Raw genomic sequence first — 7,771 nt, forward strand, 5'->3', positions numbered from 1 at the left:
GGCTGAAACCCAAGCAGACATTACTCAGAGAAGCTGAAAGGCTTTCTGGCTGAGCAAAAGTCCACGTGACCTCTGCCAAGCCAGGCCAGAAGCACTAACCTGGAAGGACTGGAGCCACTGCCTGGTTAGTGTGACAAATTAGCCATCAGACTTCCAGGATATAACTCACTGCTTGACAGACCTCCCCTCCCCTGTGGCAGAAGAACAGGAGCCAGCATGGCCTGGAAGCTCTCTTCCTTGAAGTCTTTCGTGGGGGCCCGGAATGGAGCCGCAGGACCATGTTTTTTCTTGCATCTCAAATTGAACAAAGGGCAGTCCTTTTCATTTACTTTCCAAAGCAGCTCCTAGGAGATCTTTCTTTTATTGATTGGAATCCCTTGGCTTTCAAATGGACCTAAAGGAAGGAGGAGAAGATGGAGCATTCTGAGAGGGATGGAGGTGGAGGGAACTTTGAAGGGGATCCTTATCTCACAGACCTCTGAAGCTGAGAGTGACATCAATTAGGATGTTTCAGACAATGCACAGTGCCTGGCATAATCCTTTTCTACTGTGTTATCCTATTAAAATGTGATACATTTTAAAGAAAAGGATCTGATGCTACTCCACGTCTAATCCAATATTATAGCTCCAGCATCACTGCCAAAATCCAGAGAAGAATCCTAACATTGGGCTGATGCCACCAATCCGAGTTTTGTTTTGTTTTTTTTTTTGCCAGGTCTTCCTTGGCTCTGATGAGAACCACAACATTACCCCTTGGCTTCATCTATCCCCATTTCTTTCCCTGCCTATAACTCAGCGACCGGTTACCTGCATACACAGCTGAAAAACACAGATCATGTGGAGGACAGGAGTATTACAAAAAGAAGCAGGCTTCATTCCAAGCTGCTTCATTTTCTTCTGCCTTGTCTTTTCAAAAACACTCATTTTATTTATTTTCTCACTCAACTCCTATAAAAAGAAATATCGCTAGCCACTCACAGGGGCCAACATCCCCATTCAAGGGGATTGTATTACCGAAGGCTTTGCAGAGCAATCGCCAGACAAAAAGGTAGTCGGTGAATTCCAAGGAAATTAAATACTTTTATCTTAAAAAACACAAGCTCACAATCAGGCTTCAAAGGAACATAAATACAACACCGGGCTGTGAAAATCAGGATCCCCTTTCAAGGATGGAATAGAGGCCAGTGGCATTGACTCACAAAATCCTCAGAGAGCAGGAAGTTTGCTGTCTGGCATGGCGGGAATGAAAGTGTGAGACATCTTAGCAAGAGTGGGGGCGAGTAATGAGAGGGGTGGGGGGAATTGTGGGGACATTTTCCCTTCTCTTTCTTCCCTGGGGGCCCAGCTCTATTATGCTGGCTCTCTAGTTTCTCTGGAGAGAGCCAAGACTGGAAACCTGAATATGGGAGTTTAGATAGTGTCTCAAAGTGATGCTTGCAGAGAAAGCCTCTTCCTAAACAAATCGGATTGACTGCTCAGAGACAGGGAAACTCTGGGATTGGGGGTGGGGGTAGGGTGGAAAGCGTGATCAAGAAGAGAGGTGAACCATGGCCTGGTGTGTCTGCATCAAAGGAGGTCAGCGAGTATAAAGACCACAGCCGCACCGTGTCTGCAAAGTGAGGCAAGATTAAGTCAATGGATCTTTGATCCAAACATTTGATGTAATGTTCCCAAGGACAGCAGGGGTTTTCATAAGTGGAACTCACAGCCCATACATGGGCTTCCCTGATGGCTCAGTGGTAAAGAATCTACCTGCAATGCAGGAGACACGAGTTGGATTCCTGGGTCAGGAAGAACCCCTGGCAAAGGAAATGACAACCTATTCCAGTATTCCTGCCTGAGAAATCCCATGGATAGCACAGCTTGGCGGGCTGCAAATCCATGGGGTCGCAAAAGAGTCGGTCATGACTGACTGACTAAACAACAGCACAGCCTCCCTCCCCAGGCACTCGGGACAGGACTGGGGCAGTGGTCCTAGAAATGACTTCAGTCATGGGAAGCCAGGTTGAGTCCTGTAATCATGCTCCTGCAGCATGAAGGACAATGGGGGCCCCCAGTTCCCTGGAGAGGTGGTGTAGGGTAGGGATACAGCCTGAGACTCCAGCTTCCATTTGAATCAGGCACTTCCGCTTGCCAGCTGTGGGGTCCTGGGCAAGTTACCTGACTCCAGTACCTTGGTTTCCTTATCTGGAACATAGAGGCAAGGGTAGTGCCAATTTCACAGAGCAACTGTTAGGATTGGATTAAAACGTTTAGCCTAGTAAGCTGGCTCATAGTAGACATTCATAAAGGTCAGCTTTACTTTTATAAACGTTAGCTGGGCAGCCAGACTTACCTGGATTTCACATCTTAGCTCTGAAGACTTGGGCAAATTCTTGAAGTTCTCTGAATTTCTGTTTCTTTAACTGTAAAATGCCGACAGTGGACCTTCTTTATAGTATTTTTAATGAGAATTGAATGAGATCCGAGGTGCTCAAGCTTAGTTAGTTAGTTCAGTCGCTCAGTCATGTCCGACTCTTTGCGACCCCATGAATCGCAGCACGCCAGGCCTCCCTGTCCATCACCAACTCCCGGAGTTCACCCAGACTCACGTCCATCGAGTCAGTGATGCCATCCAGCCATCTCATCCTCTGTCGTCCCCTTCTCCTCCTGCCCCCAATCCCTCCCAGCATCAGAGTCTTTTCCAATGAGTCAACTCTTCGCATGAGGTGGCCAAAGTACTGGAGTTTCAGCTTTAGCATCATTCCTTCCAAAGAAATCCCAGGGCTGATCTCCTTCAGAATGGACTGGTTGCATCTCCTTGCAGTTCAAGGGACTCTCAAGAGTCTTCTCCAACACCACAGTTCAAAGGCATCAATTCTTCGGCGCTCAGCCTTCTTCACAGTCCAGCTCTCACATCCATACATGACCACAGGAAAAACCATAGCCTTGACTAGACAAACCTTTGTTGGCAAAGTAATGTCTCTGCTTTTGAATATGCTATCTAGGTTGGTCATAACTTTCCTTCCAAGGAGTAAGTGTCTTTTAATTTCATGGCTGCAGTCACCATCTGCAGTGATTTTGGAGCCCAAAAAAATAAAGTCTGATACTGTTTCCACTGTTTCCCATCTATTTCCTGTGAAGTGATGGGACCGGATGCCATGATCTTCGTTTTCTGAATGTTGAGCTTTAAGCCAACTTTTTCACTCTCCACTTTCACTTTCATCAAGAGGCTTTTTAGTTCCTCTTCACTTTCTGCCATAAGGGTGGTATCATCTGCATATCTGAGGTTATTGATATTTCTCCCGGCAATCTTGATTCCAGCTTGTTTTTCTTCCAGTCCAGCGTTTCTCATGATGTACTCTGCATATAAGTTAAATAAGCAGGATGACAATATACAGCCTTGACGTACTCCTTTTCCTATTTGGAACCAGTCTGTTGTTCCATGTCCAGTTCTAACTGTTGCATCCTGACCTGCATACAAATTTCTCAAGAGGCAGATCAGGTGGTCTGGTATTCCCATCTCTTTCAGATAAATAGTAAAGTGCCCCTTCTATAATTTTTATTTCGATAAATTGCAAAATTTATCAGATGCGTTTCCCATCCCTCTTCTATTCTGTTGCTTTTCCGACCCTTATGCCATCACTGTCTCCAGAATCTGCTAAGGTTTAGTCAACAGATGTCATGATCGATGCAAGAAGAAATGGCAAACTTAGTTTCACAGTCCTCAGCGGTGCAAACATGATGATTCACTTTGTATTTTCTGAAAAGGTTATGTAGGTCAGCTCATATATGGGCAAGTAAAGTTGTTATTTACAACAAATAAGTCCATAGAGATGGGGCCATTTAATATATTTGCATGAATGTAGGTGAATGTGGCTCTGGATTGTTTTTATTTATTTAGTTGCTAAGTCACGCCTGACTCTTTGCGATCCCATGGACTGTAGCCCTCCAGGATCATCTGTCCGTGGGATTTCCCAGGCAAGAATACTGGAGTGGGTTGCCATTTCCTTCTCCAGGGGATCTTCCTGACCCAAGGATCGAACCCTGGTCTCCTGCATTGGCAGGCGGATTCTTTACTGCTGAGCCGCAAGGGAGCTTCTAGACTCTGAATTAGTAAGTGCTTGAAAATCATATCGGTCAAAGAAACCATGTTCTTATCAAATGTTGTCAATCTGGAAGACTGCACCAAGCTTCAGCACCTAGCATAGTGCTCAGCTCGTGGGAGCTTCTCAAGAAGGATGTGTTGACTGATGTCAAAGACAAAATACACTGCCTCCTAAAGGGATTGTGGTACCAGCCTCTCCTCTCTCTGCCCGTGCCACGTGACTCCTGTTGCCTCTGCCTCTTTGCTTCCCAGGCTCCCATTCAAAAGGAACTGTCCTGCCTTGCATTTGCAGATTTCCACAGGACCATCTGGAGATATGCACGGGTTTTAAGGTCTGGGATATATGTGCACCTGAATCCAAGAGGTGACTATTTGCTGGTCAGAACCAAAGGCAGAGCAGGTGGCTGGGTGGGTGGGTGGAGATTCATATCTATTCAGAGATACTCCCTTGCAGGTGGCCCATTCCCCTCTGTGGTTCTGGAGACAGCATTCTTCATTTGCATCTGTCAACTATCATTTGTATTTGTGGGCAATCTGTGAATGACACCAAAGTTAGTCTTTAATCCACTGAGAGTTTATGGGGAGAGTTTGATTCCACTTTAGTTTAATAGTCTTACTTCTGGGACCCAACTGAGCCTTAGAAACTCGTGTCAGGTACATCTCAGTTTGAAAGCCATCTGTCTGGATGGCTTCTGTGTGGTCTTGTCTGAAGAAGGGGTGGGGGTGATAAGATGACTCCAGTACAGGTGTGGAGGCATCTATGGGTGCATCATGGGCCTTGGGGTCAGACTGGAGGGAGGCCACAGGACAGGCTGCTCTGAGTGATGGCTGTGAGCCGGGGAAGGCGTCTAACTTCTAGGAGAATGACTAATGACGATGTTAACGGAACCGCTGCTCCCTCCTAACTCTGCTTCCCGCTCACTCCCCACTCCATCTGTTTCTCAACTGCAACTCTGCCAGCAATCTATTCTTGCCTCCCTTTTCCAATAAGTTCCTAAAGGCACGAGCAGTATATAAGCCCCGCTCCTACAGGGAGGGAGCCACTCAGCCCGGAGTCAGCATGCTGGAGCTGACAGCCCTGATTAACATGCTGGTCTTGAAACAGGAGAAGCTGGGAAAGAGAGGCTGTGGGGTGTTTCACTGACTCATAGTTTCTACCAGAACCCCATTTAAACCTAAGCTCCTTTAAGAAGCTTTCCCTCACCTGATCAAGATTATCCCAGCACAGATCACCTGTTTGTTTATAACTCTCCCCCAGCCCCACCCCCCAGACCTGCTCAGGACCACGTACGGTCAAGTCCACATTGTGGACCATCCATGTCATGTTCAGTCCCACTTTGGCCAGCCATTTAGTACAATCTGGGCCATCTGTCTGTGTCACCAGGCTAGGATAATTGGATGAGGGCTACTGCTCAAACTCTCAATCATGTCTGACTCTGCGACCCCACAGACTGTAGCCCCCACGCTCCTCTCTCCATGGGATTTCTCAGGCAAGAATACTGGAGTGGGCTGCCGTTTCCTCCTCCAGGGAATCTTCCCAACCCAGGGGACAAACCCACATTGTCTCTTACATCTCCTACACTGGCAGGTGGATTCTTTACCCCTAGTGCCACCTGGGAATAATAGATGAGGACTGGCCCACTTTATTATTAATTTAAAAGCATTTGATTAGGAGTGAGTACATATCACAATATGAATCCAAAGTTTTGGGTAATGCAGGCATCTACACCTGTGATGTCCTTATCCTCTTTCTGTCAGCTCATTTTTTAAACAAGCATTTATTGACTCTTACGATGGGCCATGATTGTGGTTTTACAGAGCTGAACAAGACATGGATCCCCCTCTCAAGGGAATCACAGTCTAGTGGGAAATCAAGGTATCTACATTAAACTAATGATTATTCTGTGCAGTTTTAGAGTGATACAAGATGTATTAGAAATCTTCTGACCAGAAAGATCACTCGGGCAACTACATGGATGGTAAAGTTGAAAAGCACAGGCTGTGTGCAGAGAAGTTATTTTGGAGTCTTCAGCCAAAGTCCAGGCAAGAGATGGTGGGGGCCTGAGCTAGGGACGTGGTAGGAGAGACAGAGAAGGGTAAGAAATTAAAAAGCATTTAGGAGGTTAAATCAGCAGGACAGTACACGGAGGAGAGGCAAGAGACCCAGTGCAGGGAAATAGGAGAATATGCTTCAGAGCCGGCAAAGACAATTGAGAAGCCTGGGGGAGAGCAGAGAGCAATGGCTTCATGAAAAAAAGGAGGAAGAGGAAGTTCCCTGATGGTCCCATGGTTAGGATTTGCCACTTTTACTGCTGTGGCCCAGGTTCAGTCCCTGGTACGGGAAATGAGATCCCAACAACCTCACAGTGTAGACAAAAAAAAAAAAAAAAGCAAAAACGGGGTTGGTTGACAATGTCAGGTGTTACAAGAAGTCACCTAAGTTCAGGACTGGAAATTTTCTGATAGATTAGAAACAAAATGTTCATTGGTGACCCTGATGAACTTGGTTTTAGCGGTACAAAACAAAATTTCATGGGATGACAAGTAAATATTCAGGAGGATAAAAGTGAATTCAGAGCACAATCATTTTCTCCTTTAGATACCATAGACAGATCACCTAGCACCTAAAAGCTTTTCTTGAGTGTCCAAAACTATGTTTGAGGTCTGAAAAAAATTATTAGCTTCAAAATGCAAAAAGAAAACTGCTAAATTAAGTTGACGTGTAATTAAATATCTCCAAGATGTAACATTGCTTCAACTTCATTAACTTTAAATTTAATATTCATAAAAACTTCACTACATTTAGAAACAATTTTTTCAGCTTGGTTTTTCTCCTTTTGCAAACATTCTCTTATATGCACAACAACTGCTAAGAAATCACAGCCAATTATACATTAATCGTTGCTTGCCACTCCGTCACATCAGAAGCAGAATTTTAAAAATGCATTTAACATACAATGTGGGTACATTTTCTTTTTGTTTCATGTGGGCTGGGGCCTCCAACTGTAAGTGTTTTAAGAGCTGTCTTAAAATAGTTCTGATATAGACAAACTGCTTCAAAAAGCTTGGCCAGGGAAGAAAGGAAAAAAGAAAGGTATTCGCTAGACAGAGCTGGAGGGAGGAGACGGATTTTTTATTTTTCTTTTTTAATTTTTAATTAATATTTTATATTGGAGTATAGCCAAGTAACAATGTTGCGATAGTTTCAGGTGGACAGCAAAGGGACTCAGTCATACCTATACATGTATCCATCTCCCCCAAACTCCCCTCCCATCCAGGCTGCCACATAACATTTAGCAGAGTTCCCTGTGCTATACAGGAGCACCTTGTTGGTTACCCATTTTAAATATAGTAGTGTGTAGACATTGATAAGAAGGGAAAGACTTGAGTGTGTTTTCGTGCTGAGGGAAAAAGCCAGTGGGGAAGACAAGACTGGGGAGGGCCAGGATGGGGACAGAGGGCAACAGGGAAACACTAGAGCCCAGATGGCAGAACTGGGCCTGAGTGGAGAATGCCTCCTCTGCAGAAACACGAGGGGAGGTTGAGTTCCTAAAAGGGGATCCTAATCTTTTTTCTGGAGCTGAAGCTTCAATACTTTGGCCACCTGATGCAAAGAGCCAACTCACTGGAAGAGACCCTGATGCTGGGAAAGATTGAAGGCAAAAGGAGAAGGGGGTGACAAAG

This window comes from Bison bison, unplaced genomic scaffold (genome assembly GCF_000754665.1).
Source record: "Bison bison bison isolate TAMUID 2011002044 unplaced genomic scaffold, Bison_UMD1.0 scf7180017864518, whole genome shotgun sequence".
NCBI lineage: Eukaryota > Metazoa > Chordata > Mammalia > Artiodactyla > Bovidae > Bison > Bison bison.